Here is a 20,296-nt window from a genome sequence, read left to right on the forward strand (position 1 = left end):
CAAATTGTTTATTATCGGGGTACTCACTAGTAAGTGATAGATTTTTTATAAAGTGTGGTGTTTAGGAACAAGCATTTTTAGACACTTCATGAATTGATTTCACCAAACGGGCCCCGCATGAACGCACAATCAGCAGTGGTAAGAGCCAGTGAGGGTGAAAAACAGCTGTGAGAGAAACACATGTCGCTCCAGAGAGAGGCCAATCCACCCCCTCCCCCTCGATGGAGTTCAATAAAACTTCGACGGAGTGAAAATTTATGAAATTACATGCAATTAAAAATTATATCACTCACAGTAATGAAGACTTCAGATCCGCGGATAGGATCGTTGACTCTCAGTCGTTGACACTGGTCGGAAAACATGTAAATCAAATATTTACACGGCCAAAAGGCAATAAACCCCACTGAATGCTGAAAAAACTTCGCCTAGGTCAATGCTAAATTTATTTCCTGGATCGTTGAGCCACGTGTGGCTGAATTAGGAGGCCCCCGATAACCCCTCCCTGCCCAACACCTTCCCCCCACATTTGACCCATTCAAGGCTAGACACTCGCCGTCTCACTCGTGTGTTCCAAAAATAATCTTTGACTGAGTTTTCCTTGTTTCCATTTTTCTACTTTTCGGCACATTTGTCGGCGGGGGAAAATTTAACACATTTTCCTCGGCAGGCGGGAGGGTTTTTGTTTTTCTTTTTGGAATACGACATGTTTTTCTCCAAACAAATACCGAAGATATTCTTTTTTTCTTAGTCTTTATGGGGGTATTTTTGTGGGAATGTGGAAGCTGTTGAGGATAAATTAGCTGTTAATACTACTGTTTATTGAATGAAATTGACAATGCGTCTAACACACATAGGGGAGGAAGTAATATTAAGAAGATCTTTAGCTCTCTTCAATTGCCATCTTGATAATAAGAAGATTGATTGAGAACAGTTTGCTTAAACCACCGGGTGCTCGCTCAGAAATGCTATTCCCTTCATATCGATACATGAGCTACAAATACGGATCGCTCTTTTCAGATTACCACCCAACTCCGGTACCCTTGAATCAAATCTCTAATTACCTTTATTCCTCTGCTCTTCGATCACTTTCACATCGAATTGCTGACGTTGATCGGCCACCGGACTCCGTAATCAGAGACTCGAGCGGCATAATAACAACAAAAGCACTTTTTCCTTCAGCCGCCAGACCCAAACAAAAATAAACATTGAACTTCCTTATTAATGCAATTTCAATAATGAGAACAGTCCAAGGCAGCTCAAGAGTCAAGTCCCCGGAGCGGCGAGTTCGAGTCTGGAGAATGCATACGTATAAACGAGCAGACAAAACGAAAGTGGAACCTCCGAGGAGATCAGATCCCCATCCAGGGGTTCAAGTGGGGGTCAAGTTCAATGAGGGTGAACTCTCCAAAAAATAAAAAATGTATTATTATCAATATTTGGGAGATGGTATTCACTTTTATTAGTCTTCAAGGGACTCTGAAGTATGTCTGCGTTGTATGAAATATGTACAGTTGCGGTAACAATAATAGCACCAAAAGCACATTTCGTGTTTGCCCCAGCGTTTCTCTATTTTCTGACATTTTTTCATAATTTTTTCCACTAATCTTAAATACTACAATGATTTTCAATCGAAATAATAAAATTGGTAACAGATCTAATGGATATTTTAAAAATAATTGGTAAAACAAATAAAAACCTCCAAATTTAGGCGGTAACAAAAATAGCACTGTTTCTCGTATTTTGCTAAAACTAACTAAAAAAATAAAATAAGAGTTCAACAAATGGATTATATCTTAAGAACTATGTTTAAAGAATCTTAATATTTGGTTGCGTGACCATTGTAGGCAATGACAGCTGCGCATCCTCTTGGCATGGAGTCCACCAAGTCCTGGTACCGTTTTTGAGGAATTTTGCTCCATGAATCCTTGATCCTCGATCCCCCATGAATCCAAAGTTCCTCGTTATGGTTGGGTTTTTTGGTTTCAGAAACCTTTTTTTCACGTCCGTACAAAGTTTTTCGATTGGATTCAAGTTGGGTGACTGAGCAGGCCATTTCATTCCTCGGATCGATTTCTGCTCAAACCACTTTCGAGCCTTCTTCCTCGTGTGTTTTGGGTCGTTATCCTGTTGAAATGTCCAAAAAAACGGCATTTCATCCTCGGCATATGTCGCCATCACATTTTCCGGGAAATCTGTGTAAATGTGCTGATCCATGATGCCTTGAATCATATGAATGGGATTTACTCCATAGTATGAAAAGCACGCCCATACCATGATGTTGGATCCCCCGTGATTTACCGTCTTAAAGGTGAAGCGAGGATTTTTTTCAGTTCGTGGTGGACGCGGAACATAAGACCGAGAGCCTTTCCAACCAAAAAACACAATTTTGCTCTCATCTGACCACAAAAATGTGGCGCCACTTCTCCACAGGCCAGTCCTTGCGTATCTTGGCATATTCGATTCGCTTTGCCACATGCTTCGCAGTCAGAAGCGGGACTTTTCTGGGACTGCACACATTATGGTTGTTTTGTCTAAAGTGTTTGCGAACTGTTTCCACGCTTGCAGCTATCTGGAGCTCCTTCTTCAGTTCCGTCGCCGGCTTAAAAGGCTCCTTCTTGCTTTACCGAACCAAGCGCTTGATCTCCACGTTGGACATAGAGGGCTTTCTTCCACGTATTTCGTTATTTTCGACAAACAGAAGTGCGTTGCGGATCATTTTGTTTGAAAAACCAACAAACCGTCCCATTTTAGCGTAGGTTTTACCTTCAGAGATCATGTTTTTAATCAAATTCCTTTTTTCGACGGTAGAATGCTTTCCCCGACCCATAACTAGAGAATTTTTGGTCTTCTTTTGAAAAAAATGCAATTAAAACCTTTAATGCAACTCCTTTTTTCAAAATATGTCGAAAAAAAACCCAAAGCAATCACTCCTATTAATTTTATTCAGCAAAAACGTGGTCAGTGCTATTTTTGTTACCGCCTCATTTAGCGCCCTTTTGCAGAAAGTGCCCAAAATTAAAAAGAACCGTTACATTGAGAGAGTCAAAATTTCTTGCTTAGAGAGACAACATATGGTACTTATTATTCATGCAATCAGACTTTAAAAAAAATAAACATTCAATACCTTTTTTTAGGAAATCAACTTTCCACCTGCAGTAGTGCTATTATTTTAACCGCAGCTGTACATATATAATTTCTTATCAGTATCATGGGAATGCCCGACTGACTGAATTTACATTTTCGTCTAAAAGCAAAAGGGACAGGCCCTCTCTTATTTAAATATGACGTTTTAAAGAGTCTTAAATGAATAGTCATAGTTTATGTGTGTTGGAAAATTCCATCTTTTAACGATGTATCTATGGTAGTACTGGGCTTTTTAAATGATACACCATTCAGACCTGACCACGTTCCTAATGACTACATTTTTTCTGCCAATTCCCAATGAGTTTCGCCATGTCATGATCTGGCCCGCGATCACTGTTCGCGATCATGGGGCGAGTGAACTCCTTGGAAATGTCATTGGCTTTCTCCCCCAACCCATCCCATCCACATCCAACCCATCCACAACCCAAGTTGTATCTCGTCGCTCTCCCGTTTTATGTTGCGAATTTCAGTCCGTTTATCAGTATGGTATATGAGGCCTGGCTGGCTGTTACTTAGTCACTTAGTCACGACAGCTGGATCAAAGTACTCCGATAAAGAAGTGTCCCTGACGCAAAACTCGCCTTCAACTCTCCGGCGAACGGCGTACGGCGTACAATTGACCGATAAATTGAGAATGAGGGCCGCACGCACATGCCAGAGAAATGGATCAGTGTGTGGCATCAAATTTATATTATTTTACTTATTTTATTGTGTTATAATCATTGACAACTGTTAATCGGTTGGCAAGCGGTTGAAGGCTTCCGTGCTACTCTGATACGAACTCCCCTGATCAAGTTGAACGACTCTTTTATAAATTTTTCCTTGTGAATTTTGTCGCTGGAGATTTAATTTGCCAAAAAATCAAGCTGACCATCGCGGGGGTAAGGTAAACGCGATAAGAAAAAAAAAAAATAAAAAGAAACTTCCCCGATTAGTTGTTAACAATTTGGGCAAGTAGATTTCAGAACTCCGAAACCAGTTTCGCATTGCGTAACTCCCCATTCTGTCTGTCTCTATTCGTCTATCGCTCTTTGGTTTATCTATGTGTTTGAGTATCTGTATCTATATAATTAACGCACAATGAGAAGGTGCGTGAGCCCGCCGGTCTATCCGTCCGCGTTCATGAACTCGGTCAATTTGAAGGCCAACCATTTTGCGGCTTACGCATTGAAAATGTGTGTATTCCGCCTGTGTTGTTTTTTCTGTCTTTTTTTCGTTTTAGCTGTGCCGAATTTTTTTATAGTGATTTTTCGTACTCGAGCAATTTAATTTTTTTGCGTGGCTTCTTTTTTCGGGCACTGTTGTTCTGGTAGGATTGTGTCGTTGATTACGCATAATTTTTGGGCCCGTTCATGATGTCATGGCGAAGGGGCGATGGGTACAAGAACGATCCGAGTGTACATATGCATGATATGTATTCTGAAGGTTGCCTCCAGTGGAGACAAGGGACCCTATCGCGGTTGAAATCGGCGGGAAAATTAGGCTGGCAAAAATATCAGATTTGATAAATGATGTGAACTCCTGTATACACCTTAGTAAGAGTATCTTAATAATTCAGATTAGATTTGTCAGTTAAACTTATACAATTTAAGTTTATATGTATAGATATGCACTTTATGATTCGGATTATACATTCCTATCAAGGTTCTTCACAAATATCGTGCCATAACAAAAAATCTAATCGCACGGTTCACGTAATATTTCACTATTGTTTCGCTTTCTCAGACAGTTTCCAGTCTGGAAATCCCTTCGATTACCAGGTAAGTCCCATTAACACCTGTAAGTACAGTACTACCCCCAGAAGTTCCTCACCCACGTGTAAAACAGATAAAAGTCGTAATACATAATAGTTTTGGGGCCACTAATCGGACATGTGTGTGAGAACTACGGGTACAGTGGAACAACACGCGCCTTATCGACGTAACCAGCCAGCAAACTTAAATAATAATAATAATAATAAGCCCTCACACACACACTAATGGGGAAGCAGTGACAGTTAGTCTCTTATCGGTGAGTCTTTGTTATCAGCGTCGAAACCGAAATGAAGGTCAGCAGCACAAATTCCTCGGCCCAGAGTTCTCTTATCTTTGTTCCTATATGCCCGTCTCTTTTCCACTGTCTATCTCCGTCTCTCTCTGTGCGCTTTGTTCCACCGCGTCACTTTTTCGAATACCCTTTATAAGGAGGGTAACATGTTATAAATGGATGTTTTCTAAATTAAATATTTGATATAAACTTTATATATGTATATATGTAAGAGGTCAATTCAACTTTGATTCTAAAAAAATCATAGCTTTAGTCATTTTTAGGAGTTTTTAAATTGATTTCGAGCCTATGAAAATAAATATTCTTATTAACAACTATTTAAGGGTATATTTCATATTAGAAATGCTTTTCTCTCAGTGCCACATTTGTTGCTCCTCTTGTTTCTGATAAAAATAGCTAATAGAACAAGTCACAGTGTGTGGGCGGAAAAGGGGCAGCGGGTGCACAGGTGTGCTTATCAGCAGTTGATTCGCTCGCTGTATTTTCGTAGTTTTTGCAAGAGGTTAAGATTCGATAAGGGTTTTCAAGGTCCACGACAGCTGATAGTTCGGGTACAGTTACATAATCTATGCAAAGCTTTCCCTGCCCACGCTTTTTATTAGCCAAGGTCGGCAGAATTTTTGCTCATGCGTGTGTGGTGTTGTTTTTATCGCCTGTTAGGAACTGCAAAAATTCTAAATAATATAGCCACATCTTGACCATGGCCTGGTCTCAGTTTGTTGAACTGCTTTCCTCCATTTCGCGACCACTTCCTTTTGTTTGCACGAGCCCAGCAATAGTTACCATATTAGTTTTTGTTTGCTGCATAAACAATTAGAGCCATGTGCCAAAAATTATCAAAGAACCGATATGTGTTTAGACTTGCAAAAATTTCCATGGACTATGAAAAGTTCACAAAGGCTAAGCAGAAGGTCGAGAGGTCATGTGTTGTAGTTTATACAATTCTTTAAACAATCTTTAACAATTTCTTAAAATCAAAAATAAATGAAATTACATCGTGTGTTTTGGTACACATCAGCCAGCACTAACTCGAATTTTCCATTTAGCCTGATCTGTGGGTTTCCTGGTTGCCGCTTCAAGGAAATTTCCAGAAAATGCTCCACGGCCTGATGCTCCACAGCATTTTCCATTTCCCCATTAAATCCTGTATACATTTTTCACTCCCTCTCGGATCTTTTCTGGTTCTGGGATTGTACTTGAACTCGTTTCTAGACCTCGTCTTCTCCTGCTTCTTGTGGTTTATCTGCTTCGTGAGGCGATTCGAGTCGGTTCTTTTCGGTGGTTTTTCTATTGCCGCCTCGCCTGGCCCCAGCTTTTCCCATTTTCCACTTCCCATTGTTATTATCTGCTGACATGCAAGGGCAGGAAACGCATTGCCTTATCGGCGCTGGGCGGGGTGCAGTGGGAATTAATCAAAAGTGCCTTGGAGCAGACGCCTCCACTTGAGCGATCCGATCCGACGCGATGCGATGATCACTCAACTCAAACTCAAACCTCGACTCGCTTCAATCAAGGCGCATTGAACGTTCAATGATCTATCCCAATAGCAACGCTCATGCCCCGCTTAAAAAGTGAACTCGACATTGAAAAAAAATATAAAACCGACACACACACACATTAAGCAGGCCACATCGATTGTTACATAGACCCACCATCATGACAGGAAAATTGCACCACAAGAATGGACATTTGAATTACCCTCTAAGGTGATATACAAATTTACTCAATATTGAATGTATATTTAACATTAGCTTGTTAATATTATGGTAACATTTTGCAGTCTTAAAGGGAATAAAAGTTTATTTATGTGGGATTTGGATCTATAGTATAATATAGTTTGCACGTCTTACGAAATTTGAAATTAACTTTTAACCAACACAATTTTATTTAAAAAGTACATATTTTTCCCTAAAGTTGGCAACATAAAGTGTAATGTTCTACTTAAAATGGTACAAGCCAAAAGGAAAAACAATATTACTCCATATGTATAGGGTATAACAGGCATTGGTGTAGAAAAAGAGAGCCATGGAAAGAGATAGAGCGTGCGCCGAGCGAAAGAGAGAGCTGAATCTGTGTGAAGTTCAAAGCCACTGCACTGAGGCTGAGATTGCTACGATCCCCCTGCCCCGTGCCCCCCATGCTTTCCACTTTCCAGCGATGTTGATGTAGGTTCGTTTCGGTTTGGTATTGTTTTTCTTCTTTCCTCTTTTAATGTCTTGCCATGGGGAGGCTGCACTTTTGCTTTCCCGCTGCACAGATTTTCGCTGGTGTGTGTGGATCCTCGGATTTTTCCACTCGCAGCGGATCGCTCATTGAGGGTCTTTAACCCTTCGGGCAGTGCAATGCACTCTCCCTCCGACCGTCTCGCTCTCCTATCCCCTATCTCTTTTCCGACCGTTCGTCTTGTGTGCAATTTTTTCTTGCACATTCTTCTCTGGTCGCCGTGGCTTTCGGATTCGCATTCGTATCTATGCCTAGTTGCGTGCATTGACTCTACACACAGATACGCACGCACACAACCAAATGCAGCGGGGTGGATGGGGGAATGGTTTTACGACTGCTTACAGTTTTGTAACTGTTATTGAGGGTTACTCGCACTCCAGTAATGCCAAACTATAGAGTTGCACGTGCGAATATTAGAAATATTTAAAAATTATATATTAAAGCTTTTAATGGCATAAGGTTATTTCCATCTTTAATATTCGTATTTAAGTAGTTAAGTTTACCGCTTTTAGATAATGATATGTAGAGTGCAAAATATTTTTCGTAATAATCATCCTTATGTTCCTAATTTATTTACAAGAATTTGTAAATTTTAATATTCATATTTTGAAGTATATTTTTAAAAGTTTCTATCAATAAATTCCTTACTATATCTTAAGATCTCGGTGCGTCAACCGTGCTTAAAATTTTTAGATAAATTTAGCTAATCTTGCTAACTATCAAAGCGCCTTTTATCAAGCTTCAAGCCCTGTTTTGGTGGGAAAATAGCCAGGCTAACAACTCCGAATTCGCACCCCGCAGCTGCAGTTTTAGTTCTGCCCCACTCCCCTCCTCCGATCGTGCTTAGTTTGTCTGATAAGCTGCGCAGTTTATTGACTTGTCTCGTGGCCTCTCACTCTAACGCGGGCCACGCATGCGCGCAGTTGGCCAAGTTGAATGCACTTTTGGCCATGTTGTGCGAAAATTGGTAATTGCCGCACGTGCTTTCTAGGATTACGCCAGAGACACAAAACCTTAACCGGGGCTATCTTTCCTTTTCCCCATCAATCTCGATCTCTCCATATATTCGCATTTTCCAGTACTCATGTTTAATTGGCAATTTGCACTTGGTCGGGTTGGTAATAAGCACTTGAACGGGCCTTGAATTATGGCTTTGCATTCGATAGATAGATAGATTCGAACGGTAGTTGATTGGAATAGATACTTGGACACTTAGGAACAGAGACACACAGATGCCTAATGGCCCATCGGAGGGATAAATTATGGCGAAGAATATGAGTTCAGCGATGATTTATGAATGACTGGGAACTAAATATTGTTGCTAAGCAGCTTATATATTATCTAAAGAAAGAAAAATAGTCTACGATTGGCCGGGAGAAGTAAAGAAATAAAAAATAATTTAATTCATACAAATTCATTTATACATACATTAAAATGCAAACACAAATTAGTTTAAATGATAGAAGTTAGATTGAAAGATAGAATATAGTAAATTAATTTATCTTGGTCTGTGCTGAAATAAGACTTTATATTTCTGGCACCAGTTCTTAATGTGAACTTTAGAACCCAGAAAGAAAGATCTCGACTTAGGAACCATATTAGTCTCTCCCCTTTTTTTTTTGTAACAATTCTCTTTTCATTGGGCGCTTAGCCTTCCCCACTTGACCAAATCGAATCGTGGGGAGCCAACGAGCCGAAAGGAAACCGATCAAACCACATTATTTGATCAAACCACTTTTTGGTCAATAGGCTGGCAGCTGCCGCAGACCATGGCATAAAAACAGCACACACAGATTGATATCTCAGTCGGTAATAAGTGCAGAAAAGCCATAAAAATAATATACAAGCAAAAAAAAAAAGCGAAAAGAAAACAAACCCGAGAACAACGAAAATCAAAAGTCAGGCACAGAATGTATATAAACCGATGTATATTTGGGGACGTAATAAGATTATGCGATATATATGGCGGGTAAGATGAAACTTGGACTTGGACTTGACTCCAGTGGAGAAACAATTCGTGCGAAAGTGAATGACCTCCATTAACCGAAGTCTTGTCTTCTGTAGAATTGTGCGTTCTTCGCCGCCGCGTCTTCTCACTTCTCGTTTCTTTCGAAAATTCGCAACCCTTTCGGCTGTCTTTTTGGCCACAGCATAATAATTAGTGAGACAAAAAGAATATATAAAAAGAAACTGGGGCCTGGAAGAGAGTACGCATAAGACCCGAAATTGGTCTGTGGTTCGTCGGGGAATTTGAAACCTGTTTGAGCCAAGCACATACGCCTCAAACGTGTTTAGCATAATTTTTTCGTATCGTTTTTTTCTGCGCCTGCTGACTGATAATTTATGAATGCGAAGCGATGAGCGCCAGTGCCCCCTTCCCTCGTAAACACAAGGAAGTGGAGTTTAATGTACTATCTGGCGGTCATAGAACACGCCTGAAAGGTATTGCCGTGGAGCTGTGGATAGAATCAGGTGGCAAATCGATCGCCTAGCGCTTCTGGTTTCTGATTAGATTATAGCCAAGCAGGAAGAGTCGAGAGGTCGAGAGACCCTTGGGGCTTTTGAGGTCGAGTGGTTGGAATAATCGTCAGATTTTCACAAGCAGTCAAGGCAGTTCAAGGGGTTCGCTGATCGCTAAAGGAGAAGGGTGACAAGTTGCTCATCAGGCGATTAGTGAGGCAGTGGGTTTAGATCAGCAGTGCGAAAAATGCCAACTGACCGCATGTTTTGCTTGGCCAGAAGACTGCTCTAGAAACCTTGATGCTTCATCCGGTACGCAAAACTAGATTGGTTGAGGGGCATTCCAAAAATTCTACTCAAAATGGTCTAAAATAAATCTGGAAAAGTTTAAGTAGTTATACTCAGATTAAAGTGTCGTTAATCTGCTATAACTAACTGAAATGGATCTACTGAATCACAAATGCAAGGCGATCTCTTCAATTTACCCAGCAATATATGAACACTTAAACCGTTCATAATGTTGCCCTATGATATCTTCTATCCACTAACTGTTCGCATGAACGGGTGATCTTCCCCCAATTACCTGGTTAGTGCCCAGGTCGCATTCCCCGATGGCCCATGTTCCCCTGGACTTTCGATCGGTGGTGCGGTGCCAGGCACAGAAGTCAAACACCCCGACGACCAGTGTCGAGATTGTTCAGAGAGTTCGTTATACTATGGCATGGCAGTCGGCAGTGCATTGGCGCTTTCTACCACATGGGGCCCTCCCTGCCCCGTTTACCACGAGTCGGTTTCCCCTTTTCATCCAGCGATCGCATGCAAAATAGCGCGAAAAAACTGGTATGCAACTGCAATTTGTTGGAAGAAGGGGGCACAAGAGGGGGTAGACGTCAGCTGATGACGTTGCCAAGTCAAAGAGAAACCCCCGTCCACGATCGCCCCACCTGCACCCCCTTTGGCAATTCCCATCCATGATTCAGTATGCGGTGAGTGTTGTTGACTCGGTCGACGATCGCAGGTCGCTGCACTCCCTTCCTCTCTCACTTCGATATAACATACCCCTCTCGTTCTGCCCTACACTGTGCAACAATATATTTGATCTATTTAAGCACTACATATTGCCTAGCCCATGGAAAGTTCATAGTTAGTGCACAAGGATTTATTTCACATTTCAACTATGGTCTATGCACTTGTTATACTAAAAGTCTAAACGTGCTTTGTTATGTTTTCAGTGTACTAAAACTCATTGGAGCATTCGAGTGAGTTTGGTGGGCAACTATGCTAGTGATACACAGCAGCAAATTGGAACTGGGAACTGGCAACTTGCAACTTGCAACGGGCGACTAGCAACTAGCAACATGCAGCATGCAACGACTGCCATGAAAGTTGACTGACACCTCGATGGCAGGACTTTAACCCACAGCAACCCAAACAAAGTGAAAATGTTGCTCGGAGTCGAAGTTGAAACTATTGGGAAAGGGGGGAGAGGTGCATTTTCCACGTGTTGCACGAACATCGGCGCAAAATTGGCTCAGCTGCATTTTTTGTGAAAGTTTTTTTTCGGCATTTTCTTCGATGGTTTTTTGATAGTAATTTATAGTTTATTAACTTTATGGACCGGGTGCATTGACTGGAAATTCGTGGGGCGCAGGAAAATCTGCGGCACTCTCTTGCGTTTTTCTTCTTTTGGAGGTCATTCAAATGCCGTGGGTGGCAGTGAAAGTCGGCTAACGCTGGAAAGGAATTGATAGGTTGACTGACTTGTGGGCAGATGGAAAGAGTAGAGACGCCGGGTGGTATCCTAAAAGGGAGAGGAAATGGGCGGAATTCCATGTAGGTGGTTGCCGAGTGGCTGTGGAAAGGAAAGCGAGATCTGAACTCCCAGATAAACAGGGAAGTTTGCATATTTCAGGTACAAGTTGGGTTAAATCAAATTTACAACAAAATTGATCAAATATCGAAAAAGGATTGCAGATTTTTCAAATTGGTCTGGTTATTAAAAACTTGGTTGTATTTGATAGTAATATTAAGATATCTAGAAAATATATATATTATATTATTAGGCTTTTAAGCCCTGCCTTCGTACATTGTAACATTTATGACAATCTTTGCAAGAATTTGAACTATGAAGTTTGTCTCTCTCTTTTTCCAACATTTTCACGATCACTTAATGCGGGTTATATTTTATTGGGTACTTCACATTATGAGCGTTCTCTGGTCAAGTGACTCAATCTGGTCAAAGAACTTTCTGAACTACAAGATTCCAGGAAAAATCATTTGACAATAGCATAAACTTGGTCTCCAAAGACCCCCAAAAGCACACCACTACCCCTCACTTTTAAGCCATTCCCATTGACATCGACACCTTTTTGGCGTAGAAAACAACGTGAATAACAAAGAAATGAGAACTACGCAATACGAATACGGGGGAGCGGAGAAAGGCTGATACAGCTTGGTAAGAGGTGGAAAGGGGAAGAAAGGTGGGTAGAGAGAGAAACAAACATGGTTGCCCAACCGAGTTTGGACCGTTTGGAATTTTGTTTATTTGGGACAAGTTCACTGTCGGCCAGAAGAATCCAGAAGAATTTAGAAGACAGGGGGCCGGGAAGGTGGGCGGGGTGCAGTACCCCTTTTACATCATCTCCCGTCCCGATTTTCGTTTTCCTTTACGCTCATATTTGTTTACAACTTTTGATTTTTTTCGTTCTTTCTTTTTTCCGGTTTCTGTTTCTCTTTTCGCGGCACTTTGCTTACTTAATGACTTTCTACTTTTTTTTTGGGAATAGTTTGGGAATGGGGCTTATGTAATGGTCTATTCTTTTATCGTTGTTTTGACGGCCGCTGTCTTCGGCATTTTGGAATTACTATGCCTGTTGGTTCTTCTGACTCTTGACTGTGTTTTCGTTCCACACTCGATTTTTTCGTAAACAAAATTTGGCCAGAAAAGGGAAGTATGAAAAGAAATTGTCTATTAACGGTATTTAGCTAGAGAGACTTTAAAAACTGCGCAAAATATTTAGAGGGAAATTTTAGCCTTAGGTGGCCAATTAAGATTATAGTTTACCTGCAAATTATGTCAGGGTGTTCAATTCAAAGTGGAGAATGAATATAGCGGAACAGCCAGTTTTAAATGAGTGCATATTTTATAGAATTACATCTTAGGGCCAGAATGACAACCAATAAGCTATTTAAATATGATTTAAAGTCGTAGGATTGATTTAAAAATAATTAGGAAACTCTTTTTTAATCTTTAATGTTTTAATACTTTCAGATTAGTGTACATGGTCTGAGAGGTTTGAGGTTTAGAGGGACAGCTGCAGTTTCTGGATATAATATATAAGCGGATGCAATTTCGATCTTATCGCCGGGACACCGCTTTTGGCAACCCAATTAAGTACGCGTGTGTGCCCTTCCCCAGAAAAAGAACCTTCTTTAAAAACAAACGAGGCCAGGAGTAACAAACAAACAAAAAGCCCAAGCTAACTCCCAAAATATTGCTTCCTTTATATGCTTTATATATCATTATCATCAACGCAAAAAAAAACGCAATATCAATGATCTCCAAAGGCAACAAGTTCAAAAGAATCGTTTGTTTCTTTTTTCGGACTCTTATTTCGTATCTCTCTACTGCTCGCTTTTTGCATTCAGAACAACACGGAAAGCGTTTAAGTAACCGACAAAATGTGTGTTGCAAAACGTCACCGCAGAAAAAGTGACGAATACACCAGATAAACCGTAAGAGTCGGGAATATGCAATCTTCTCTGGTTCGTTTGAAAAAGGGGTCTCTAAAAGAGTTTTTTTTATAATAATTATATAATTTGGGAGTTAATTTTTCGGGGGAAGCTCACCAGTTGCAATCAAAATAATTGTTTTCGGTTGCAACCCCTCCAAAAAACGCCACCTATGCACTTTCTCTGTTTGTTTTCGCGTTGCACTCGGCATTTGTTGTTTGCTTTTTAGCACTGCTCTCTTTCGCCTGCTTTGCACATGTTGCGGATTCGTAAACGGGGTGAATGTCATCAGGATTGTGATTGTATATTTTCCCGGCCCGGGTCAATTGCCTCTTGGGTAACTCACGGAATTTCATTCGGCAGTTGGCGGCTGGAACTGCTGACGAATGCCGATCCAAATTCAGACATATAGTAGTGGGTAATGACATATCGCTGATTGTACAATCGTGACGGGCCACAATTCGCATCGAGAACGAATGTAAGCCAATGCGATAATTATTACGATTGTGGGGGATATTTCGCTCTGATTAATATCCCTGCCCCACGCGGATTGAATTGAATTCGCATTTCGATTTCTGGAAATAATCTTATGAAATGTGTGGAGAGTTCAGTGACAACATAAGGGAACAAAATGAATCGATCGACACAGTTAATGTCTGGAGAAGTCCACGAACCGATCTCGATCTCGACTGAGTCACAATGGGAAGTCAGGTTGTTGACATTGTTGGAGTTCAGTTTTAACTGAAAGTGACTGCCGGAGATGAGTACGTGTTAAATTTAAGTGCAATATGCATGAACAGGATTATATAAACAACTGAAATGATTTTCCTTACGAAAAATCAACCCATTTCAAACGTTGAATTTGTTAATAAGAATGCTTTTCATTCATCAGCAGTTTCCATTTTATGCAACATTAAAATCCTTGTGAAAATTGTTAGTCCACCCAGGATATTAGCATATAGAAAATAAGAAACATCTAAATTAAAAACCAAATCCAATTTGGATTTTCCTCTTCGCTTTTCCAATTTTCCAAATTTCCCTTGAGGCTCGAACTGTGTTTTCTCTACGGCGAACAAAAACACAAACAGCTAACTGCAATCAACAGCTCACAAGCCACAACAACAACAACAGCAACTCGATGGGACGGACAGCCATTTGTAAGTCAACGAACCAAGAGGATAGGCTATAACAACAACTCGAACAACTCCAACAGCAAAAGTATTTATCTATCGTTTAGTCATCTCATTTTATTTGATTTTCTTTTCGCACATGGGCGATTGTGCGAGTGAATGGCCCAGCGGCATACTACTACAGTACGGCACACGAAGATCATCTGTAAGAGCCATACATTTCCACACAACACCCATACATTTTCACCGAAGACAACGTCCTTGCTTCAGTTAACAACATGCCAGCCGAGCCGAGCGACAACGACAACGACAACGACAACGTTGTTGGCAAAATGACGCTGCAAAACTTGTTGTCGTCGTGCTTTTTGTTTTTTCAACGATATTGTATGGTACTCGTATACGGTGTAGTGTGGTATGCCTCGTTTGCTGGGTTAGTTACCCCCAGCGCAATGGCAATGAACCAGAGAACCATTGACCGACCGGAGAAAGACAGACGATGCCGATCCGCTGCGCTGCAACTTGCAACACGAAGTCCGCGCCGCGATCGTTTCCAGTTTGTCGAGTTCGGAGCTGCAGAGAAACTGGTTCTTTCGCAGTCAACACACAATTTGCAACACGACGACCGCAGACGCAAAGTGCAATGATCGCAACGAGGCTGCAGATCGAGTGGCTTTGCCAAGTGGAGGCGGCCATCTGGGGGTCTCAGGGGTGCTCCAAAGTGAATGCCGGATTCAGTGGGCAGTGGCGATGACGTTGGTGGGACAATCAAACAAACAAACCAACAACAAAGAAGTGAGGAGGGGATATAAAATGCGTCACTCGTGGCGTGGGATTCTGTGTGTTTTTACAGTCAGACAAGCCTTTAAGTAGTCAAATATGGGAAAAGGAGATCGACGCAGGCAATTTAAAAAGGTTGGAAGGAGAAAGGATTGGCCAGTCTTTGGTGGAAAGTGTGGGAGATATTCAAAATCAATTTTTAATGGTACATACATATGTACATAAATACATATGAATCCTTACTTTATTACTGACACGTTTTTCTTTTGTATAATTTTTTCATTTAACAAACTTCGAAATAGAAGAAACTTCCACTTTTATACAATTTGTTTATACTTTCTGGCTAAAATGAGAATTTTAACTTGCTTCTCCTATCTAAATATTCGACTTACAAATATTATTGCCTAACCCAATCGCTTTTGGCTTGGAGTTGCGACCACTTCTTAGACTTCCACATTTACATAAGCCAACTGATGTTGAAAGGCAAATATGGATATCTTCTGGCCAGATCAGCAGTTTGCTAGCTCGGTCAGTCAGTCACTCAGTCCCAGGGAGCAGAAAATAATGCTTTTGGCCAACTCAGCTCGACGGAATCATAAGCCAAAACCAGAAAAGCGAAAACCGGGCAGAAAAGAAACCGCCAACAGAAAAGTCTGTACCAAGTGCTATACATCCCTCTCTATACTTCACATTGTGGCCGTCTCTTTCTGGACGGTTGTGGTCGTGCCGAAATTTGGCAATGAACTTGAAACACGTGTAAGAGGTATGAATAATTTGGTCAAGACAAAGAAACGAAGCAGTCAAGGAGAAGAGTGGGCCCAAAAGTCGCGGAGAGCCGCAGGGGGAAGAACGTCTTTTGTAACAATTTTGCATGATTTACGAAATTTCAGGGAGTCTCTTTCGGCCCCTTTTCGTTCTTTTTTCTCTGCTCGGGGTTTATTGTATTTTTAATTATTTTCGGCGTAATAACCTAGATTCGTGGCATCGACCGCCACCAAGTCCGAGTCCGAGTCCAATTGCGAGTCACTTGGTCATATAATTTCTACCTCCATAATGGTTGTTTTTCTTCGGTTCGCCTTTTCTTTTTCTGGTCGATTCTATCTGTTTTTTTGCGTTTTGCATTTTCACCAACGCCAAAATGTTCTTCATTTTCTTCTTTGATTTTTTCTTTTTATTTTATACTTCCCAGGGAATGGATTATTTAAGTGTTGCAGATCTCTATCTATCTCTCTCAAAAAAGATGAAAATGAAAGACTGCCCCAACTCTATTGCAAACCAAATTCAACTACAAACTCTCTGTATAATGTCCTGAAGCAATAAGACTTGCTTCAATCATACAACAGGTACCAATAAAATTATAAACGTAGAAAGCGGGGTAAATTGCGGCAATGCTATCGACTGACAGTTCATTCATCAACCAAGCCCACAAAGAACCTTTTGAGGGCTACGCCTACTGTCTTCTACCTGCCTCAAGACCCAGAGAACTGGGCAACCATAACCTAGCGCACTTAGAAAGACAGGCTCGCACAGATCCCAGAAACTTCCAATCAGAATAGAACTGTACCTGGCCCACAGGCACCTGTGGCAAAAGAAATTAATGATTCCACCGACCACTCCTTGGATGCGTTGGCATACCAAATGAGTTCCTCGATTTACCACTAAAGGTTAGCACTTAGTTTCGGGGTTCGTATCACTCACCTGGAAAGGGAAGAAGCGGAGAATATATGATCAGCCAAATAGTCAACAAATATCGAATACTACAATGGAAGGGTAATCAAATACACGCCCTTATCAAACTTATTCCAAGCTAACCCCCACTCCCGATTTTAGATCATTTCCGCGTTTTTGTATGTCTGGATGTACATACATATGTACATAGATACGTACATATTTGTTACTTCTGATTCGGTATAGGCGTATGACCGCTCCAGGGGCAAAATAATATTGCCAAGTGCGCAAAAAGCCCTTGCTAGAGTTCAGCGAGCCCAGCTCCATATGTATGTTTTTATTTAGTACATATACATATGTAGAACAGGTAAAATATAACTAAACTTATCTTATCATTGAAACACACGTGAACGAAATAGATAAATATAATCGTTTGCATAGGGGTTAATATCGGGTAGTATTTGGGACCATGGGTGGGTAAGTCGTAAATAGCTTACCATACTGTTGAAATTGAGATTAATAATACTTCAGTTGAAAATTACTTTACATATAAGATTTGGCCAATTTATAAGATTTTATCGTGGATTATGTGTTTTTTCTGATGAAATGAAAACCTCTGATCTCAAAAAATAAAGTATATATTATATTATTACAATTAGCTAGAATAGTTAAATGGGTATCTTGTCCAAAGTGTTGGTGCCCCAAATGGACACGTTTCCGACGGAGGACAAATCGCCAGCATCGAAGGTTAAATCGAATTGACTCCGACAGATGGCGCTGCGGGGGCAAATGGCTAATCGTGTGTCCATGAGATACAATTCCTTATTTTTAGCCACTCAGATACAAATTGCGTTTGTGCGTTTGCCGAGTTCACTCCACTAGAAAAACAATGAAAATATTCAGACGGACAAAGTTCTGCTTCCAAGTGCGAGTACAACAATTGTTTCGGGCAGCCCAAATAACATTTATGTAGCTCTCTATTTTTAAATGCGTGTGCGGGTATTTTTCTGTGCATATGTATGCATGCGTGATGGTCTCATTTTCGGTGTACATACACAGAAAATTATTTCGAAGTTCAAGGTCAGTAAACTTGCTACGCACACGCACAATGGGAAACGAAACGAAATAAAATAAAATAAAATGAAACGAAAACACGAAGTGCGGGCAGCAGCCGAACACTAATACAATCGCCAAATTATCTCTCTCCTCACTAACACACTCAAATAGCGCTCTCGATCGCTCTCTTTGCGGTTTAATGAAACTAGAACGATTTTCGAATGAGCTGCTCCGAGGAAGCGAGATGGAAATGGAAAGGAAGACAGAGAGCGAAAGAGACCGACAGTCCAAAATGGGGATCAAATGGAAAGGAAGGTAAGAAACCCAAGCTCCACATCCCAAAAAAAGATATTTGTAGAATGTATCTAACTTATGTATGAAACTTCATCACCCTTTCTTCTTATGGAAATTGTAGCATTAAATGCGTATGTACATATTTTCAAATAAATACCCAGAACCAATAAATTATTTATTGATTCCTACTAATATAACATTAAATTCGCTCTAGTATTTTATTGGGCTCTATTTATCCTTTTTGTGTCCTGTGTATCCTTTAGAAGCGTGGCACCTAAGCTGATAGGCCTCTGCAAGAGTATTGCGATCACTTGAGCATAGGAAATAGTTTGAAACGATTTGAAACTTGTGCGGGTGTTAAAACGATATCAACTAGATTTGTTTGAGGCCCGAAATGATCTCCGATGATCTTATGCGCGAAGAACCAGTTTCGACACTCGTTAATTAACAAAATAATCTGCTGGAAACTTGTTCAAACAAAACTTCTGTCGATGATCGAAGAGTAGAGGCAAAGGCCAAATAATAATTTGGCAACGACAAGGGTCAAAACTCGCTGAGAAGGTCATATTTAAATGCTGGCTGGAATCATTTCCTATCACGATCTCTTTCGCATTCTTTTCCAATTCCAATTTGAATTATTGTTATGTATGTATAATGTTTACTGGCACAAAAAAACGGAAAGTTGTTCAACGACTTTTTCTTTTTTCAGTTCGGTTACTTCAATCCATTACTGATAGCATCTCTGCTCTCCAGAAAATAAGAAGTAACACTTGAAAACTACATAAATAACAAACCGAATACACTATGCGTTCTTCTTAGGTGATGCTGAAATCAAAAGTTGAGATCGCAGTAAGAGCTCACATCCTCTTTTCTTTCTTTCTCCAGCTGTTGCTATCTTCGTTCTTTCTCTTTGCTACTTTCTTCGTCTCTCATTCAGTTATGTAACGTGGCCATGGCCTGCTTTCTTTATTTGGCCAGCGTCTTGGGCAAGTGAAATAGGTTAATGGGCATCGGCATTTCACTGGGATTGTTTGTTTTGGTTTTTGAGGGAAGTAAGATGGGAAAGTATGTTTTCGAGTGCATTCCGTGGGCATTTATTTGGGATACGTATTCAGCTCTTAGAGTGTAGAGTGTTCTACAAGAAGTATGGGATTGAATATGGCTCAAGTGAACCCCCTTCATCAAAGTTCCTTTCAAAATGTAGACAAAATGCTGGCGGATCTTGATTTAGAATTTGTTAGGCTTTCAGTTCTAATGATAGTTGTTAGATGTTTTATTGCTAATTATGCGAGTGCGTGTGCTTTGCCATGATTAATACGATTAGGAGAGTCTGAACTGATGGCTGGTGATGTCATTTCGCCAACCGCTTTGGAGTTAAAAGGTTCCAACTGCCAAAAGCCTATTAAAAATTATGAGAATTTTCGCAGAGTCATTTTTGAGGCTCGGTTCGGTCGAAGTTAGACAATCGTAATTCGCGTAATTAGTCGAGTTCAAGTAACTTTGCTTAGTTTTGGCCATGTCATGGCTCAGTTGCCAAGGGGCCAAAAGCGTCCCCACCACCCCTCTTTCACGCTCAACTGTGCGTTTGGCATATTCAAGTGTCAATTACAATTGCCTCAGGGGCGCAAACGAAAAAAGATCGGAGAATTTAAATGATTATACACGGCGCGAACGCAGGCAGCATTTAAAATGCGTAGAACAAACTTGAACTTCAGCACAAAAGAAGGAGGAAGTCGGCCCGAAATATCTACGAATTATCTACCTAC

The 20,296-nt window shown here is 40.7% G+C and overlaps 1 protein-coding gene across 1 annotated transcript in view; it reads right to left on the bottom strand.

The window, feature by feature from the left end:
- Window positions 1–20,296, bottom strand: part of LOC117139428 (ecdysone-induced protein 75B, isoforms C/D) — a 104,036-nt gene that overhangs the window by 50,715 nt on the left and 33,025 nt on the right. The gene's annotated exons all lie outside the window — the stretch shown is intronic.

Source organism: Drosophila mauritiana, chromosome 3L (genome assembly GCF_004382145.1).
Source record: "Drosophila mauritiana strain mau12 chromosome 3L, ASM438214v1, whole genome shotgun sequence".
NCBI lineage: Eukaryota > Metazoa > Arthropoda > Insecta > Diptera > Drosophilidae > Drosophila > Drosophila mauritiana.